The sequence below is a fragment of the Coturnix japonica genome, chromosome 1 (assembly GCF_001577835.2).
Source record: "Coturnix japonica isolate 7356 chromosome 1, Coturnix japonica 2.1, whole genome shotgun sequence".
NCBI lineage: Eukaryota > Metazoa > Chordata > Aves > Galliformes > Phasianidae > Coturnix > Coturnix japonica.
Genome location: NC_029516.1, coordinates 111,002,354 through 111,022,151, shown reverse-complemented (window position 1 = coordinate 111,022,151; position 19,798 = coordinate 111,002,354). Strand labels below are relative to the sequence as shown.

The following is a 19,798-nucleotide window of genomic DNA, read 5'->3' as shown; positions in this document are numbered from 1 at the left end:
CCTCTCATGTGTATAGGGATGTGTGTACACATTTGTAGGGCTGATGGTATGTCCACACAGAAGACTGCCTATAATTAGCAGTGTCTGCTGCTGTCTGCTAAGAGATGGTTGCCTCTGTCCAGCCAATGCAAATTGTCCTGAAAATGAGACTCCTATGTCTTTTTCTTTCTGTTTTTGTCGTTATTGTTTTGTTTTGTTTTCGTTTTGATCTAAACCACACAGAAAGTGAAATTGCTCATTTTTGCACTCCACAAGAGTACTAATGAGGTCATTAAACTTTGATGACCATCCATTTATGCAATACACCTTTGGACAAAGCAAGGGCTTGGGCCCCCAGGGAAAGCAGATTTTCAGCCTTGAACTCTAGGCAGATTGTAGCTAGGCAACGCATCATGGGCAAAAGGCTCGCTTTATGTGGCTGATTAGCAATTCACCTGACAAGAGATTACAAATTAAACATTTTGGAATGAAGACAGACAGAGGGGGGGGGGGGGGGGAATGGTGGAAATTGAAAAAAAATCACCCATCAGATCTCTTGCAAACATCAGCAAGACACAAAGAAGTCAGAAGTGAAAGGAGAGAAGACACTGAAATAAGACTTTGCTCTCAACGTGAGAAAAAGATCTGGAGTCCCACAGAATGGGAACATGAAAATCCGTGCATTTCTTTTGTTATACTACATGAAGAGTGAGCAGAGCCTTTGCAATTCCCAGATTCGGTGCATCTATTTGCTTTGGTAAGCATGTTCACAGAAAGGGATGACTTATGCACCAACACAAGAAATCATGAGATTAGGAAGAAAGACTGTGATGTGCCCAGAAGATGGGAAATGGTCCTGCAGGCAGGAGGCAGCTGCACCCTGACATGTCCAAAAGAGGGCCACAAAAACAATACAAGAGATGGAACACCTCCCCCATGAGGACTGGCTGAGAGAGCTGGGGCTGCTCAGCCTGGAGAAGAGAAGGAGAGGAGAACTGATAGTGGCCTTCCAGTGTGTAAAGATGGACTATAAGAAGGAAGGAGGCAGACCCTTTAAAAGGGTCTGTAGTGATAGGACAAAAAGAGGAGATATTTAGCTTCAATATAAGAAAAAAGGTTTTTTTTAAAATAAGGCTAGTGATACACTGGCGCAGGTTGCCTAAAGATCTGATGGAAGCCCCATCCTTGGAGACACTCAAGTCCAGGCTGAATGGAGATCTGAGCACCTGATCTATCTGTAGGTGCCCCTATTCACTGTGGGGGAGCTGGACTAGATGCTGATGGCCTTTATGGCCCCCTCTCAGCACAAATGGTTCTATGATTCTAGTATTGTATGATCCTGTTTCTGCAAAGGAGTCACAGGCAGGCAGAGAGACAGCAGGCAGGCAAGGCAAAAAGCATCCCTATGCTAGTAGGAAGGTTAACAAATTGCTTATGAACTGTCCCAGTGTGGGGACCTGCTAGTGTCCAACCAGCTCTGCAAACCCCATCCCATTCCATGCTGAGCCCCACGCATACTGTTGCTGCACAGGCTGCCTGGTTAGGGAGCTAAAGAAGTCACCTAATTAGGCGCACTGGGTTTTCATTTAAAGCTCATTGGAAACAAACGATCTTTGTTCTTTTCCCTGTAGGGATCAGAGGATTAGTCCTTATACACAAACTATGCCTTTGACAAACAAAAGAAAAATCAATATATAACATGCCATGTGTCTCACCAGAGCAGTATGAAAACACAGTGAATCCCAGCAGAGGCTGCTTTTGCTGAAGTGGTTGGTCATCGATCTCTGCCACCCTGCTCTCAGAAACGCAATGCAGGCTGTGTGGCTCACCGCCAAGGATCACTAAACTGCTTGATTAAAATGAGTATGTTTATTTTCTTCAGGACTGAGCGTAGGGGAAGATCTGAGAGCCTCAAAATGGCTGCAGCTTTCCTCCAGCCTTCTTCTTGCAGACACTGTCTGTGTGCAGCTTGCCCAGCAGTCATTGATTTTCCTTTTCTCTTCCAAGTGTAAATCAATATGTCTGCAACTGGAGGTAAAATCACAGTATCTCTAATGTGGAAAGTAAGAGAGACTGAGTTCCTAAATCTTAATTCAAATACCCATGGAAAACAACCTTAGTTATAAACATACATTAAAACTCATTGCAGAAACAAGATTTACAAATGAATCAGTGGAGAAACAATGTCTGATGGACAAAATAAGCTAAAAAGACTGATGCGAGGATTTCCCTTTTCCCTGAAACACAGTGAAAGACAAGAGCTGCTGAGCTATCAGGGCTTTCAGCAAATCACGTGCTTTTTTAGAAGCTGCGCATTTTGGGGAAGAGACCCAGAAGACATGTCCAGCAGAAGAGTCACTGTCAATACTGCAAGAGCAGCAGTGCTGTATGTGTGTGTGACTGGCATGAAACACTGCACACACACCGCTATACTGCAGAGATGCACCAGGACAGGCTGAGGGTTAAAGATGTCTTTGCCTTAAAGACAGTCATGTAAAGAAAAAGTCTTTGCCAAGTTAGCCTCCTTGCTGTCCCCTGACAATTACAACCAGAAGCTTAGGATCCTAATCATAGAATCATAGACTCATTAAGGTTGGAAATACCACTAAGATCATCTAGTCCAACTGTCAACCCGTCCTGGCCATGCCTACTAACCATGTTCCTCAACATCACATCTACACATTACTTGAAAACCACCAGGGACAGTGATTCCATCACCTCCCCGGCAGTCTGTTTCAGTGTCTTGTGAAGCCACCTAAAAGTGTAAAAGATAAATTCTTAGTATATCTTCCCTGATAGCTGCTTTCAATTGTCATTAACTGAATGAAGTGGAGAGCTGGTCCAGGTGGTATAGTGTAGTATTCCACCAGGAAGAGCTACTTCATCTTGTCTCCATCTGTACACTGCCTGAGACATCCCAGGAGCTCTACCATGGAACTAGAAATCATATTAATCATACTATCATAATTAGGAACATTGCCTATCAGTGCAGTGTGCTCATCCCTACATGCTTACTGTAAGTGATCTGGGATGTTATGAACTTCACTTGTGGAAGGGTGCAGTGATAAGGTATATTAAGGGTGAAATTCTCTATTTACACTCTGGCTCAGCTCTTGAAAAGAATAATAAATTCAGATAAACACAGAGATTAGATTTGCAGACAGCCAAGCGTGAAGTGGTCAGAAATAATTTTAGAATTCTTGGAGTATGGCAGAGAGCAAAGCCAGGAGAGTGGATTGCAGTGGTAAGCACATGCAACTACATCCAGGAATTGTGTGTGATCCCTGGGGTTAACGAAGAACTGTTACAGAGCAGGGCAGAAAGGCCACTAGAGAGGAAAGGGAAGAGCTGCTATTGTGAGACATGCAATAAATAAATAAATATATAAATAACATAAAATTATTTCAGCAGCAAAGCTTAGCACCAGCTCCTAGCATGCTGCTGCTAAGATAAGGAAAGACCTGGCATCCGGTTTTTAAGGGCCAACTGTGATCATGGCATGTGCCACCCAGCCATCTCCCGACTCTTACTAGATGATGTTGCACATCTTCTGCTGCAAAGGTCCTGGTTTAGAGAAGATGCCAAATAATTTCTGTGCTTTGTTCACTGAAAATGCTGATTAAAGAGAAAAAGAAGAAAAGTAAGAGAAAAACCCTTGTGGAAAAACTTTCTCAATAGCCTGTATGTTGTTTATCCTGATATTGACTGCGACATACTTAATACTGCCCACATTCTCAGTTTTCAGAGTGCTACTGATTTTCTCCTTGATGAGACACAATTACTTCTAAATTGCTTGGTGTGAAGATAAGAGTCTGTGCAGCTGGGCTTGCAAGCACCTGCAGACAGAAGAGGCGGTTCAATACCATGGGAAAAGACAGATGCATCTTCTAAGTGTTCAAAAGTAAAACGCTTCATGATGATCCTACTGCAGTTGTTGGCTGTAAACTGAACAGGTAATGATCCCACCAAGATGCATGAGATTCTTTACTTCACGAAGCTGTGGCTTCATGCCTCCTGCACATGCAGTAGGATGTTGCTGTATTGGTTTTGCTTGATTCCTTTTTAGTTCTCCAGGGTCCTGGCCAGGCTTCCTGGCTCTGAGCCCTCAGGAGGGCATTCCCTGGATCCCTGTCAGCAACCAAGGAACAACATCAGCCTGAACAGCAAAAAGACATGTACTAACTGCACCTGGAGTCCTTCTGCTACATACAAATCCTGTGACAACGCATGTACATCCCATAATCAAAAGTATCCACCAATTACAAATAGTTACATCACAGATATGGCTGTCACTTCCATCAATTTGAATGGTGTTGCTAAGACCCTTGGCTATTGTTACCACCGTCAGTAATTATTTGCTCCTCTGAAGGTGAATGCCAGATATAAACTTACTGTATCTGCTTATTCACTCCCACTGCAGGCCAAGCTTCCTTTTCACTCCTCTGTAGCACATGACCCACTTATGGTCCATCTGTGTGGCTGATCCTCTCCTACCAGAGCTCTTCTATGTGTTCCTCCCATTGTAGCATGCCTCGCTTTTTTTTTCTACAAAGAAAGTACTCAACATGTTACTTTCTCATGTCTGTCACCTCCCCAGCATTTACCCTCCCCATAGAGTAAATACTCTTCACACTCCCCCAGAAAGGCACAGTAGCTGCAAAGAATCTCATTCTCTCTCTTGAGGTATGGCAGACAGTGACTATAACTGCTCACATCTGCCTTTCCCCAGTGAAAAAAAGACAACCACAGAGCAGCTAAAGCTGCTTTGCTATCAGGCTGCAGCTCGTAGCTTATCAGCATCTACGTTTCTAATTGGACAGATTTTTCTCACACTGAAGTTACAAAGAACATCAGCAGAAATGAGAGGAAATGTTCATGGTTTTGAGGTTTTTGTTTTGTTTTGTCGTAGTCTTTTTTTATGCCGGCTTACCTGCTTTTGGTGACAGGTGGGGGCAGACTACAGACACAGCAATGGAGAGGGAAGAACGCAAGATCAGAGCCATCCCATGATGCACAGAATTTGCACACTGTGGCTGAGAAGGGTGAAGACTACAGGAGGAGACAGCTTCCTTCTCCCCCTGGGTACCTGCCCTTGCAAATACAGGTTCAGGCATACAGCAGGGCAGGCACGTTGGTAACTATTCTCAGGTTTAGCCCACAATTTTCCCACCTGGTTTATCAGCTACAGCCTGGCCTGCAAGTCAGAACCCACCTTTGTGGCTCAGCTGACTTCCTCTCCTGAAAAGCAACCCAGAGGCCTGCTGTAACATTTTTAATTAACTTTTAGTGCCGAGGAATTCTCAGCTGGCTTTGAAGGAAATCAACAAGTTTATGAAAGTAATGGATTTGGCCCTGAGAACATAAACAGTTATCTCAAAAATGTCAGTCTTCAGTCATTTCTTTGGACACATCTTCGCAGTGAGCTAGACAACACTAGAAAAGATCTCAGCCTTTGAATGTCAGTGTGGGTGATGAATTAATTATCAGGAATTGTACAAGCTTTTGTTAAGCATAAAAGATTATTTACAGCAAGCTATTTAAAGTTTGAGCCATAATGGGAACAGTCTGACTCACCTACACTGCCTCTTATTAAATCAATCCAAGTAACTAACATGGTCATCACCTTGGTAGATGTTTTATGTGGAGGAGGAATACTTTTTAAAACTTGGCAACAGCAGTTATTAGCTGAGAATATGATCCTTCTAGCAGTGTTTGTGTACTGAATTCATTAAGGTTATTTTAATCTTGAATGACATCTTCAGCATCCTCCATTATATGCTGTGGCTGTCCCTATCCAGGAATGCAGCTGGACTTCTCATCTGGTCTTCGGGCTGCAGTAACCCTGCTCAACAAAATCGATAAAGCAAAGTGGAGTAGAGAGAAAGAAAAATTCACATGCTGGTATAAACAATTTAGGGTATCAGTTCATTTAATCTGTGACATTTTCGGAGAGCTTAGCCAAATGAAAGCCGTACAAAAGATGAATTTGCAATGTTGCTTGATGGTTTTGAGTTTCACATGCCAGGAAAACAGCAATGCACATTTTGTCACTGTGTAACTTTGACAAGTCCCTACCTCCTGTAGATGCTGAGTATTGAAACAGCCACTTGTAGCTGCACACCAGGCAGTGACATGCAGTGAAGCTCACCATAGTGCTGGTTTCTGTATTTTCTGCAGTGTTCACACATACACATCTGGTCTGTCCAGCAAGGAAATCCATGATTCAACACAGCAGTAAGTCTTAACTAAAAGAGTCTGAGCTTTATTGTAGATTGTAATTTTACCGAGTTTTGAGAGACAAAGAAGAGCCCGTTATGATCTTGCATTACAAAAGGATTCTCTAAACAGGAGATAAAGGAATTCTATATGAGCAACTATAAAACCAATTTTTCTAAATTACCCAGAAGCATAAATATTGGCAGCCAGAACTATACTTAACCCCACCATTCTCTCCTCCAGTTCTTTCTGTTGTTCATTTCATACAAATGAAACACATGTATGTAATCGTACAAACATCTCGTTTAATTCAAAACAGTATTCGTTTCTTTTTAAGGCAAAGTGAAATATATGCTAAAGGTGCAGTACTGATTTCATATGTCAGAAAATGGCTCTTTTTTTTCCCCAGGCATCGTAACAGTCATGCAAGCATTTTAGTTGATAAATTTCTTTCTTTCTGCTTCATGCTTGCTCAAGTCTACATTTCCTTTTCGGCGTAAAAAGCATTATACTAAAAGTAGATGACAATTGTGTCTCTCTACCTGTTTTCCTGACGACTTAAGAACACTGTTTCCTTTCACAGTCATCTCAGTTCACCCAGCAGCATAGTTCAGGTGACATACAGCCAGAAAAGGAGATATAAGTATGATCTTTTTTTATTGCTATTTTCTGCTGAATAGCATTGCAGGAAGTATTTTGTAATTTCTATAAGTATGCCAGGTATCAAGAACGTTGAGCAGGCTTGAGAAAGGATGATATTCCTTGTCTTGTGTGGGATTCAGCTGCAAGGCCTCTCTATTATAGAAAAAGGGAACATAACTACTGCAGCATTTCACACTGAAACTATCACCCTAAGAGCAGCTACTTAACATAATTTATTTGGGAGGGAAGGAAGATCAATATCTCAGAAACATCTACTTGCTGCCTTTCATGTCTTTCATGCAGTTTGAGGACATACTTATTAACCTGAAGCTCTTAAAAGAAAATTACCCAACTTCATTTTCAGGAATCCGGAAGGAGATCTTCCAAGGGAAATGACATCTGTTCTGCACTAAGGGAAGGCATGTGCTACACATGAATGCAGCTTGCAAGTGTCACATGGCTGAAGTGCTGTGGTTCAACTGTGCGACATTTAGAAGTCCTTGAACACAGCACATGCACTCCTGGTGCATGCATATACAGAGGAGACAATCAGAGAAATAACATGTTAATGTTATTCCTTTATATTCCACAAACTACTCCAACAAAAGAAAAAGAAACAGGCTTGATAAGAGAAAACAGGATAAGATGAGAAGGAATTGCCAATACAGCAGAGTTAACAGCACAGGTAATCCTTTCTACTCTGGCACTGCCATCTCCCATTACTCACAGACAAGAATCAGAACAGGCAGAACTGATTCCAAGGCATAAAACATCATCATGGAGGATTACTGTATGCTGTGCCTGATGGTGCAAATTATATCTGAAACTCTGGGCCATCTCAGCATTCCAAGTGAAAGCCAGACCTTTCTTCTTCCTATTTTAAAGAAACCAGCTGTCCATTTACAAAAACATGAGCACTGCATGTTCTCATCTGCTACAGCCCCTCTTCTGTTACCTGTAATAAAGTTTACATATCCAGGCCATCTGCTCTTTTAGCAGCTGACATTTAGAGTGATAAACATAGCAAAAGAAAGAGATTTCATGTTGTGCCCAGATATGCAATTTCTTCTTTGAATGTGGGAAGCCACAAACAGGCATCTCCTGGAAAAAAAAAAAAAAGAAAAAAAAAAAAGAGACAAGCACAAAAGGTAGAGTAGATATAGGTAGATTCCTTGTTACTTAGCATGTGAAATTGGAGTTACAAGGCCGAATCTCCACTGGCAATGTGCTTGGGACAGACAGTGCCTCAACTAGGATGTACAACGTGATGCAGTGGTGAAGAGGTTCTTGGTCCTCAAAGTCAACTCAGAGCCCTCCACCTATCTGCTTCTCCCATGGCAGGGCTGGCAAAGTCCACATGCAGGCAAAATCCAGCAGCTTCATCAGTGATTTGTGCTCAGGCACAGGATGCCATGGAAAGAAAAGTCCTTTTGTTGACTCTGGTCTACCTGGCCTTGCTTGAAGGAAGGGATTTCCTACTCCTCCTCTATGAAGCCTAGAGCAGGAGCCAAGCTTACAACAGAAGATGATCTGTGGGAGCAGGCTCACATCCTCAGCCTCTGCCCTTGCTCAAATTGTGCATTTGATCAAGAATTAAATGCAGTGTGACCCATTCCTGAATAAACATGGAATGTTTCTTCCAGTACAAGTGTAGGCTGAAAAGCTGTGCTGCAATTCATGTGCTGCAAGTCATGTGCTGCAAGTCATGATATACTGAGGTCTCAAAAACTTCACATCCAGTCCAAAGCCTGTGAAATGATAACAGTAATGAACAATAATGAATGAATAATGAAGTCTTATAGGTTTCTGTGAGTCTAGATTTGTTGTTATGCTTATGATCAGCTTATTGAAAAAGGAATAACCTAATCTTCTGAATGTTTTCAACCAGCCCAAATTAAATAGCCTCCAAAAGCCATGAAGCAGGAGGCTTGCTTTGCTCAGCACTAGCTGTCCCGTGCCCACAGCCAAGACCAACAGGGGTTTCAGGTATCCCTGGGCAGATCACACCTCTGGCAGGTGTTGGGCTGATGCTGAATTAATAACTTGGAGTCTCTGTGTTTCGAACTAAAATGATGTTGATCTGCCCAGTTGCTAAAATAAACACTTCCTCTAAACTCCTCACTATTCACTAAAATGGAAATTGGACTGTAGCCTGTTATTATGTATAGTCTATGAAAGGAAAAGCAGTCTTCTGAAGCTATTACACATCTTTATTTTGAAGCTTTATGCTTTATTTCACAGCACCATCAAATCTATGCTGCTGCTTCAAATTTGCAAGAGTAGGTTGAAAAATTTGAATACACCTGCAATCTGTATTAAGCAGGAGAGAAAACATAAAGACTGCATTTATTTGTTTTGCTTTAGCTCTTTGCTGGTGCTGACTTCAGAAAAAAAAAAAAAAAAAAAAAAAAAAAAGAAGAAGTGTGACTTTGTGTCAATAGGTCTACTAATTTATTTCAGCTATTTTCCATATTTGGGATGTGCTTGATGGAAAAAAAAAAAAGATGTGAGTATACATATACATCTGCAGATATGTGCATTGTCATGGAGTTATCTAGATCAGTCTAGATCAGGGATGCAGTAGGCCCATGGCCCCCCTGGACCCTCACAAATGGGAAAGGGGTAGGGAGATGGGAGCTGGGCTCAAGGGAACACACAGAGCAGTGGCAACAATCCAAGGAGGAAATTTTACTAACTCTGATATCGGAATGCGAGATAACACAATATAATACAATCTAATTGAAATTGAGGCTAATAAATCAAGTAAAATAAGATAGAGAGTTTTCTGAAGACTGAGAAGCCTACTTTGAAATTGAAGGCACTATGGCTTGGAAGCACACCCACACCCACTGCCAGGCAGTGAGAGAGAGAGCCAGCGTCACTTCCATGATGTATTTCCTTCTCTGACTGTGAGGTCCTCTGGAACGTGTAGTTCTTCTCTGTGCTCCATATGATGTTATGATGTGGAATACCAATAATTACAAAACTATGACATGCATTTATATATACATATCTGCATGCATTCTTTTCCCTGCTAAAGCTTTGGAGAGGAGGAAAAAAAATAATGAAGGGTAGAGGGAGTGAAGAGGCAGTAATCAGCTATTGCAATTGCAGAGGAAATAGAGAAAGCAGGTCTTTCACAGGTCAGGCACATCTCTGTAGCTGTCACATAAGCCCCAGAATAGCAGTATGTGAGAAACAATGGGCTTCTCAGCTACATATGAGGCTATTTTTTGTCTGGACAGTGCTCAGCACTGCACAACAGGCGGCAAACAGCTTCTTCTTCCCACAGGTTTGGACTTTGTTTAATATCCTCATCAGTATCTTCAGAAATAACTACAGGTGTAACTTTCCCTATGGCTGCTAGCGTACAGCTGTTGATGAAGTCCTGCCCTCACTTCCTTTAAAGTGTGAGCCCTGTCTTGGTTTGGAGGTGGCTCTTCTCGAGCAGACTGGTTCACCATACCCACAGGTGCCAGCCTGGGTTTACACCATGGAGAAATACGAGGTCCAACAATAATGAGGGGTCATGCAAGCTAGGGTACATTGTGAAGGTGCAAAGTCCTGCACAAGCACACACACTCCTCCATTCCAATTTACTTTAGAGAAACAAAGCCTAAGGAAGCTTATAGCTCTGAAAGCATTTAAGTAATAATCTCTGATTAGGCATAAGCCATAGGATTGTAGACTTTGTCCAAATCTGCTAGCATTCAGCAATAAGAGAAATGCTTATAATATTTAAAAGGGGCAGCTGTTGTTATTGTATTGGAGGGAAATTTCATTGGATGGCATTAACTCCTTTCCTTGCTAACATGTTTGGAGGCAGAACATTGTGTGTGGGCAATATATCTGAATCCTTAGGAGACTGAAGACTTGAAAGCACGTTTGATGACAAAACTTACGGGTTTTGCTTTCCACCTTTCTCTTCCAAAACTGTATAGCATCTGCCCTGGCTTTAAAAAGGATGATGGTAGTTGCAAGAAGTTTGGGGGGAAAGCTACAAAAGTGGTTCATTTCTTAGAAGCTTAAGAGATTAAATTAAGTCAATCTATCTGGTTTATCAAAGAAAAGCTTTACAGTTGACTTGAGCTGGTGCCATCTTACAGGGGATGGGAGGGAACTAAGGAGGATGGAGCCCTCTTTCCTGAGCACTGCCTGCCCACACATGCCAAGCAGGATGGACTGTCCCATGCTCTCCTGACCCCACAAGTAGTTGCTTTATGGTCCTGGGAACTAGGAGAGAAGCTGTGGAACAGGAAAGTAGCAACATGGACACAGATTTCCCGCCTGCTCACACACGGTTGTGCTGCTATCTGATAGGTGGAGGCACATACCATGGAACAACACATGGCTCTACAACCCAGCACCCATCTTAGGGCAAGGACAGGCAGCTATGTGCAAGGAAGATTACTGACTTCTCTGCTTAACAGCCACTACTGCAGCAAATGCCAAAAGTGGGAGGCTGAAGTTAGAAAATATCAGATCATGAAAAAGGCAAGATTCCCAACACAAGCAGCAATTAGCACCTGGGACAGAATACTTGTTTACAGTTGTGTTGAATTCTTTGTTTGTTTCCAGAAGTCAGGTTTTGCTTTCTTTCATAGGCACAGGCACCATCAGAAATCATGCTTCAGACAAAAGTGTTTGAATGAAAATCTATATCCTGTGTCATGCAAAAAGCCAGCACAGAGAGTTGTTCTGTTTAGCTTTCAAATCTAAAGCATTCCTTCATACTAGCATAGGCTGGTGCAGCCAGGACAACACACAGCATATGACCAAAAATAAATAATTTATTCTCTGTGATACAGGATGAATAGATTTTCACACCATTCAGATCTATTTTTTTTAGCCATCCACCATATGCCGGGAACTGGAGAGGAGTGTGCAGAGCAAGTCAGCAGCTGCTTCCTCCTTCATGCTGTGCATGCTTTTTATAAAAGTCCTGCTCCATAAAGCACAGAATGCATGGTCCATGGCTCTTCCAAGGCTCTGTGTGAATGCTGCTGCAGGGGATACACAGTGGTAATGCTCAGTGACAACACGAGAAAGAGCTGTAAGACCATGGCATAGGTGAGGCATTCAGTGCCTCCAGCAGCAGCATGAAAGTTAACAAATCTGAATACCTTATTCTAAAGCAAGGGGAAAGTTATCATGTTAATTCTCCTGTGGAGGAATAAATGAGTCTTCACAGTGAGTTGGTTCTGGATTCAGAAGGATGCCCTGCCTCTCTCTCACTGCCCATTAGCAGACTCTAAGGACATTAGAAGCAAGCAAGCTATGGCAGAGGTCAGCTGCTATTACAGCACTGTTTACCACACAGGCTTATATTAGAATTGTAGATCATAAACAATACACACAACTGACTCCTTTTTCTTGGCTGGAATATTCATCCAGCTTTACACAGATCTCTGCTCAGGGTTGACTCAAAGCCATTGAACTATTTAACTGATTTGTTTATTCAGCTTCTATCTCACGTCATAGGCCTTTTTATAGGGTTCCTGTAGTAGATGCACTTGTGTGTGTCCAAGTTGGTTTAAGTAATAATGGCGTATTACTGTGTTTATAAATATTAGCTTGCCTGAAAAACTGCTTCAAATTTCACAGTTAAATTACCCGCCAACTTGCTTTTTCTTTAAGAAAGCAAGTACTAGTGGAACATGAGAAAAAGGAGTGGTTTGTCATTCATAAAGTTCACACTTAGTTCAGGTGACTAATTATAGAATACAAAGACATCAAAATCCATTTGTCACAGATTTACCAGCACCTTGCCTTCCCCTGCCCTATAGTGTGTTTCCCTTGGCATTTCCATAGCATCAGTGAATGGGAAACTAGTCACCCAATAAACACTCTGCAATTATTCTTCAACCAGATTGAGAATTACTACTTAAATGCATTACTACACTACACAATAGATAGGATTAGGTCATCAAGTTGGCTTTCTGTGCCGAGAGTTGCATGTATGACAGGGTTTATTTTCTAAACAAAAGACTGTTTGTCAGTGTTACTTTTGCTCTCATGAATGCAGTGCATCTGTATAAACACAGAAGTATTTCTGTACCACCTCTGCTCTTGAGAGATGGCTGGAGCTCTGAGGCAGAGAGGAGACCATCATCTCTCAGCTCTCAAACTGCACAGAAGTGGGGCAAGGATATGCATTGGAGAGCCCAATGTAGCTTGTCACTTGCTGGTCCAGAGAGTTACCAATGGAAGTATATCATGTCACAATTTGTTCAAGTAGGTTTCTGGGCACCTAGACAGCCAGATGGTTAATTCCCTTTTTTTTTTTTTTTTTTTTTTTCTAAAGGAAGAACATGGGGGAGGGATGTTCCTTGGCACCAGGCTTCTGTTGCAGCAGGCTGAGCCCCTGCACAGCAGTTGGAACTGCTGACCCAGTGAATATGCCCAAAGATCCTTTTCAGCTGCACAAAACGGTTCGTTTTGTCATTAGCATATCAGAGGTGGAGCAGTGGTGGGAAATGGTGCAGGCAACAAAGCCTACAGCTCGGCAGCTTTGTCCGAGTGGAGCTTAGAGAGGCAGAAAAAAAAATGATAATTGGCCATTTGCCTTGCAGTGACAGACAGATGTTGACATTTTTCGCCCTCGGCTGATCCAGCCCCAGCCCTCGATCCTGAGTCTGGAGGAATGCTGCTGTCTGGGCCCTTCAAGCAGCAGCTCTCCCCATTCTCCTGGGCTGCCCCACTTGCATTTGCCGTCAAACAAGTATCCAGCATAGAGAAAACAATGAGAGAGAAAGAGACTGCTGCTGACTTGGCTTTTTCTTTTTACATCACACTTTAAATTAGACCTCAAATAAGATGTTAATTCATGAGGGTAGGTGTAGTATGTCACCTAAACGCTATTCCCTAGATCACCTTTGTCACATGGAAAATCCATGGGAAGAGGCTAATCTACCCAAGACTTGTGTAATTTCCTTCCAGAAAGGGGGAACTGGGGCCTCATAAACTACACCATGGAAATTCCTGGGGAAGACTTTACTGAGCTCTGTCAGACCAGGATCTATCACTGCATCTTGCAACTCCCAGCTCTGCTGTCCTGTCCTGTTGGCAGCAGCCCCCAAAGCAGTGCTGGTGATGCTTCCTCTTGACCTGACTGCACAGGGTGGTGGGCTGAGAGAGAAGTGGAATCTGAAGAGATTCAGTACCTCTTGGCACAGCATTGAAGTAAGCCAGCATACTCAAAGGACAATTGCATCATTTTCATTTGCCACTCAAATCACAGATGGATACGTATGGACGGACTAACAGTCAGTTTACTGCATCTGGGACCTTCCCTAGATCCAAGCAATGTTATTTCCTCTGACACCAGGCTTATTATTACTGACTATGTCACTTACCACATTCTCATTGGTTGCTATTCTGTAGTCTTTTCACTAAGCAGTATCTCTCACTTCTGCAGAAGCACTGAGACAAAACATTAGGACGGCATGCTCACTCATGAGCACTGTCTAGAAAATCTCTGGACTTCCTGGAAGTGCCTGCAGAGTCCAGTTCAACCAGTCTCCAAATCACACTGTGTCTGAATGATCCCCATCAGGAGAGAGCACAATGCCAGTGCCAATGTCAACAGCTAAGGGCAACTACACAGTCGGTACTAGTGAAATGGAGTTATTTCCTGTGCTGTCATCATTCTTCTGCTCTCATTCATTGAATGACCTTCCCACAAACTGGGCTTTCACCCAGCTTTTGGCTATTTCAAGTGATAAATCATGATTTCATATTGTTTTGGTTCTGCTTTAAAAAGCCAACATGAAGAAAGCACCTAATACATCTGTTTTGAAAATGCTAATGAGTGCAATAAGTATATTTAATGCTACATATACACAGAATAGAGAAGTGAAAGTTACATCAGCATCTAAAGTCCAAAACTGAGCTTGGATTTAGAGTTTAATGTCAGGTTTGGTTTCATATGAGATCAAGGGCCCCATCCTCAGCCTAACTGATACAGAGCATACACTGTCTCAGTCCTCTTAGCCAGGTTTCTTTAGGAGTAAAGAAATCCGCAGCTTGGAGAAAGGGCTTTTTGCACCACTCTGTATTTCAAGATCATCTGACTCAACCAGCCTGGATGAAGTGTCCACAGGGAGCTAATGCTAAGCTTTGCTAACTCATGTCTCAGGACAGGCTGAACCATTTAAGGGGACAGAACGTTAAGGTGACCCCATACGCAGAAAGTAGGGCAAATGGGGCCTGTCAGCACACACTTCTTTCTGTTCTTAGTTCAGTGGGCATTTTGGTTTGGGGAGGGTCTTGAGATTCAGAGTCACAGTCCCACTGCCTAAGAAAAGTGAAGTGAATATGAAGTGTCATCATTCTTCTGCCTTGTCCCAAATGAAAGATACGACCACAACTATCATTGATATGAAGCATATATCTTACACATACAGTATCTCTTTATGCACACACATCTCCATTCACAGCTTTGAAATCACAGCTTCTATTTGCTTCCCTCAGAGAAATTTATTCTGCTTTATGCTTAGAGTTCACCACTTCTTACTAGGGATGCAATGCAACTATTTCTTCACAAAGACCACTGTGTGGTAATGCCTTATTTTTAGTTCTTTCTACAACAGAATACATATTCTATATAGTCTTAGACAATTCACATCTGGTGTTGGATCAGACTTATACCTTCTCATCTCATAACCAGCAAAAATATATCTTGTCCTGCCCTACATTATCACAGTTTTCAGATTCTCAGGCAGAGTCTCCTTGCACAAGTAGAGAGGCTTTATAGCAGGGAGGGAACCCAAATTTGGCCTGGCAGTGTTTTTTCTTGTGAGAAGAAATGGTATGGAAGGAAACAGCAGCCTGACTTAGAATGCACAAACACAGGTAGAGGCAGAAGGGGAAGAGAAGTTTGAGAGTTAATTTGATATTCAATAGAGTATATAAATCAAAATTACTTTTCAATTGGGATGGACTCAATTACAAACAGTGAACACAATCACCCTCCTCCCATTGCCATCCCAGCAGTGGTATTTGAAGCAAACACATATTTTCCTTTAGAATTAATAATCTTAAAGTTCAGGCTAGGTTATGTTCTGTGCTGAAATGGGAATGGTTGTACATGCACAGTTTATTGATCTGGTCTTAAGTTATTGTACATAGAAAAGCAATGAAACCTGCTATGGGAAACAAAATGAAACAAAAAACAAACAACGCAAAACCTTTAACAATCATTAATTTTAAAGCAATATCATACAATTCATTGTGATGACATTGGTCTGAATCTAAGCTAGGTTGAAAATTACAGCTGTCTTCTGTTCAAATTAATGAGTGAAACTCACAGGCAAGCAACCACAGCTCTCCACAGACTCAGGCTCAGCAGCACCTACTGATTTGTTTTCAGAAATAGCTGTGAAGAGGTATGGGAATCTGAAGAAAAAGACAGGTGAGAAAACTTTCATTTAAAAAGGTCTTGCAGCTGTTGAAATTCACACAGCTTCTCTTCACACCTGTAGCAAGGCAGTGCAAGAATCCCTTGCTTGGTGTGCTCCATAAAGAAATCCTGTGCTCTTCACATTTTAGTGAGGGTTAAGAGGGTTAACACGGCTTAAGGCAGTGTTAAGAACCTATATTAATTGTATGTGTCACCTTGCTAGAAAGGAATAAAAATAAGGCATCTAATGAGGGTAGCAGAAACATTACTAGCTGGCTTGATCTGAATTCAGATTAAGGAAGGACAATGGCTGATTTTTAAACAAGCAGCTGCTAAAGAAATCCCCAGATCAGCTCCAGTTCTTGTAAGGCAATATCTTAACTCTCTAGGAGCAAGCCTCACAAGGTCACTTAAAATGTGGCTGCTTTTCCAGAGCTCACCTCAATCATGGCCTGCTGCCATGTGCACAGCCTGCCCTCCTTCCTTACCGCATCCTTGTGCCAGTCCGCTGTTTCTGGGGAAAGGCCTGTGGAAAGTCTCTACCTGGTGCTTTTCATAGGGCTGGCCTTTATGTGACAACCGCACAAACAACTGCTCGCTTCTGTATGGAAGCCGGCCTGACAGCTCCCCCCATGTGCATAATTTAGTATTTCAAGCACAGTCAGAGACAACCGGGATGAAAAATGTACAGCTCTGCTTCTTTTCAAGGTGGTCACCGCAATATGCATTTTTCAGGCAGAAAAAAAAAAAAAGTTATTTGCACAAGGTGTGATCTAAGGCTTGAAAATCCATGTTTGAGCAAAACTACATTTTCCTTGTCCATGGAGATACACCTGAAATCCCATAACAAACTCAGTGTTGGAGGGTAGAAAGGCAAGAAGCACCTTGGCATGAGAGAGGGCACTTGATGTATTCATTAATCACTGTCTGGTGGAAGGCAGCTGAAATGTCACACATAAACCTCCCATCTCCCTGGAGACGACTTTTTCTGCTGAGGAGATAGGAAGGAGCAGTCCACTGTGAAGTGTTTCTTGTGCACATGTGTGTGAGGTGGAAATCTGCACAGGCAGGGCTCCTGCAGCATGGGGACAAGTGGTTTCTCCTGCAGGTCACCACAAACAGACAGACCTGGGTGGTTAGGTCCTCGTTAAGAAATGCCCTTCGTGGAGGATTTTCTTTTGTCTTGTCTTCCTGCTGCCCTTAACTGGAAACCATGGACGCATGAAAGAGGTGATGGCAGAGAGACTCAGACAACTTCTCTCCACCCCATGCTCCCCTAACCTTAGCAGAAACGTCTCCTTAATAGAGCTGCTGAAACAGTACAGTGATGGGAGACGTTTGTTGTATCCAACCCACTTGTCAGACTTTTACGGGTTCCTGTTTTATCAACATGGCTCTGGTCTGACTCACAGTGACGGCCAGAAATGATCCTGTTGCACTTTTCGCTTCCCATTTTCCAGCAAATTTACACAGATCTGTAGTATGGGAAGTTTTGATGTAAACAAACCTGAAGTAGGAGAACCACAGGCTGCTGAAGAAACAGAAACCATCCCCGTGATTGTAACTGTACTGTCCTTTTGGCTTTTTGATAACTATGTTTTCTTTGACTACAAAAATTATGCAGGTGCATCAGTGAGGACAGTGCAAGCAGGAGGACATGCAAGCCCTGCTCCATCTCCCTTCTGAAAACCCAGCCGAGAAGAAAGCTGCTTTACAGAGCTGCATAAGCAAAGAGTACATCTAGATCCATTTGTCTTAATGGCAATGTATGCTAGAAAACACATGCAGAGCTAAATCTCAACCAGGAAAAATATTTTTAAAAGTTTGTGAACACATGCCATCTATTCCTTAATGACATTTGCTTCTGGAATAGGAAATGTTTTCATTCTCAGGCTATGCATTCTCTTCTACCCTTTCTAGTCAACAGGAATTGAACGTGTAAGTCAGAATAGCTTTCTGTCTCCAAACAGACTGAGTCAGTACCGTGGTTTTAAAGGGATAGGGGAATGCTATTGGCAGTTTATAAGACAAGAGATAGGGAGAATTTCCTGCAAAATGAGTTGTGATGCTATAAAACAGGTACTGCAGCTTCAGAGCTAATTTCACTTAAAGAAAATGTTACTGCTGTGTGAATCAACAAAACTGCTTCCACAGCTGATAATGCTGTGAAACTATTTGCCTTTAAAGATGCAAACTGCTTTCTCATGTCACAGATCATGCACAGCGCTACTGCAAAATGGAAGGACACCGTTCTGATTGGGTGTTTTATATAATTAGCCCTCCCCCTTTGTAAACAGAACAGATGCTTTCAAAAAAGCCAGCCTACTGCCATTAGTACTAGTATTAGTACTGAATTTACTGTGAGTGCGAAAAATGCATTTACATGCGTGCACTGCACTGTGCAGAGCAATAATAATGACATATGCAACAGAAGAGACTGCCAACACCTACAGCATCGCTGCTAATTTGTCTGTATCATTATTTTGAGAGAAGGTCAATCTTGATACCAGACCAACAAGTCTGTTGGTGTCTTGTCTGTTTCTTTATATATGATGACCCAGAGGAGGTGGGGCACAGGTTGTAATCTGTGTTGGTATCACGCTTTTGCAGCAGGTGTTCAGATCATTTGACAACACAAATATGTCAGTTTAACTCAGTGAGTGTGAAAAAAAAAAGCACCAAAAAACAGGAGGGAAGCCTGAATCCATACTGGTGGGCTGGACTGTGCAACAGCATTTCTGCACCCAGATAGAAGTGGTGGTGAAGACAGGACCATCTCTTTTCTGCCTAGTAGGAAGGACTCCAGAGGAGCACCGTTTTGCTCTTGTGTTCATCAAAAGGACCCAGACCCGTCTTCTTTCCCCAGGAGCCCTGCCCTGCTTTGCTCAATCTGATTTGATCAGCACTAAATGAAACCACAGCTGGTTTAGATCTACAGACCTCACGATGTGTTTGGAAGGCAGACAAAATACTCAGAAAAAGAAAATAAATAAATAAATAAATGATGGGGAGAACGGGAATCCAGAAGCAGCAGCAATGTTTGGGATGCCTTATTTGGCAAACAGAGTGTAGCCTGGGGAGGCTTCAGAGAACAGCCTGAGGGCGAGGGCAATCTCTTCTTCTTCACAGATAATGTCACCTTATGCTGGAAAAAGAAACCTCACTCATTTTGCTCATTTTGATATCATTCAAGAAAAACCCTCTAGATACCACTTTAAAGGCAAACTTCCAGAGCGGAAATATCTTAGGCGCTCCTCATAGATTACCAAACTGCACTTTGGGTGATGAAATGCATTGGAAATTTAAGATTTGACATTTTTCCAGTATTTATTGTATCTGCTTTTCTCTGCTGCCACGAGGTTAGGCAATTAAACAAAACAGTTTATCATGGGGTTTCAATCAATTTTCCTCTCAGGTTCTCATGCATGGAGATAATGTTGAATTGCTTAGCTTGTAAATACTGCTGGGTAATGTTTATTTGTTTAAAGCTGCTTTCATAAAACCATGGAATGCTTTGTTAACCCTAGATCACTTACGAAAAAACAACCATCCTCAGATTAT

At 42.3% G+C, this 19,798-nt stretch overlaps 1 long non-coding RNA gene across 1 annotated transcript in view; it reads right to left on the bottom strand.

Annotated features, from left to right (window-relative positions):
* Positions 1 to 6,478: 6,478 nt before the first annotated feature.
* The window catches only part of LOC107305692, a 30,515-nt gene continuing 17,195 nt past the window's right edge, over positions 6,479 to 19,798 (bottom strand). The window contains exon 4 of the long non-coding RNA XR_004305550.1: positions 6,479 to 8,585. This is a non-coding gene — a long non-coding RNA (uncharacterized LOC107305692). The remainder of the gene's footprint in view (positions 8,586 to 19,798) is intronic.